The sequence below is a fragment of the Nicotiana attenuata genome, chromosome 8 (genome assembly GCF_001879085.1).
Source record: "Nicotiana attenuata strain UT chromosome 8, NIATTr2, whole genome shotgun sequence".
In the NCBI taxonomy this organism is placed as follows: domain Eukaryota; kingdom Viridiplantae; phylum Streptophyta; class Magnoliopsida; order Solanales; family Solanaceae; genus Nicotiana; species Nicotiana attenuata.
The window spans coordinates 22,574,558-22,575,895 of NC_031996.1; the positions used below are offsets into that span (position 1 = coordinate 22,574,558).

Below are 1,338 nucleotides of genomic sequence, written 5' to 3' on the forward strand. Positions count from 1 at the left end.
CACAAAGTTCGGTAGCAAATCACACTTACTTTTTGCTTTTGTTTTGATGACTAAAAGTATGCAGAAGAAGGAGAGAAAACTCAGAAAATTGTAGTTCAAATTCTGAGCAGAATAGTGTTGTATTTATAGCCAAAGTTGGGTCTCTTCAGAATGGCTGTTTATGCAAAACGCCCACAACATAAATGTCATTACATAAATGGCCATTTACTCAATAATAAAGAGGGAAAATAAAGAGGGAAAATTGAAGAGGGTAGTTACTTTTCTGTTACCAAAACAGAAAAACGGATTGGATTTAATATTAATATTTAATATTAATATTTTGTTATTAAAACAAATATTTAATAACATTTCTGTTAATATTTTACTATTAACAAATAAATTTGGTCCAAAAAGTTAATCAATCAATCGATCATTTGACCGAATCCGAATCCGAATCCGAATCCGAATCCGACCGAAGCCGAAGCCGAAGCCGAAGCCGAGCGAGCGACGACGACGACGGCGCGAGGCTTGCCTTCTTCTCAACTCTTTAAGAGCTAGAAGAAGAGCAATTGCTTATATACCCATAAAAAACCTCTTCCTCTTCCAATATGGGACAATGCCCATTTGCCAAGGGAGGGGGAACTTAAAATTTCACTCAAAAATTTCATTTCCCTCCATTTCCCATTCACCTTCTTTTAAGTATTTAATATATTAATTAAATACCTTAAAAACCCAACAGATAAATCTTTCAAAAATATTAATGATGGAGCAAAATGGTCTTAGATCATGTGACAAGAAATGAAAAATAGATGAATGGCAAGAAGAATAGAAGTGTTAACTAAGCCAGGACCGATAAAATTCTGTCAATATAGCTAAGAACTTGAAGGAAAATACAAAATTCTGTCAGAAGTGGGATTTGAACCCACGCCCACTTTCGTAGACCAGAACTTGAGTCTGGCGCCTTAGACCACTCGGCCATCCTGACTGATTGTCCAATGAGGTTATCAACAACATATATAACTATGTATCCAACTTCAAATAAGTCAATGTTCTACAGGAAATAATTAAAGAAGTTACGTAAGATCCTTCTTTGTCTCTTTCTTCAACAATCATCTGACTATGGTAACTTGTAAGTTTTATTCCCCTTTTAAATGTATGTGACACAGTTTTTAGTAAGTTTAAAATAAATAAAAAACTTTTTATAAGTAATAATTTTATTCAAACTTCTTATTTAAATTTTATCAGATGATTTATAGCAACATAAGTTTCTATAACCTTTTTTATACAATAAATTTTACAAAAAAGTTTTACTAATGTTTGTACCCAGTCAAATACACTCACATAAATTAAGACGGCAGG

At 32.8% G+C, this 1,338-nt stretch overlaps 1 non-coding gene across 1 annotated transcript; it reads right to left on the bottom strand.

Annotated features, from left to right (window-relative positions):
- Positions 881–964, bottom strand: TRNAL-CAA. The gene has a single exon. It is a non-coding gene; the product is annotated as a tRNA-Leu (tRNA).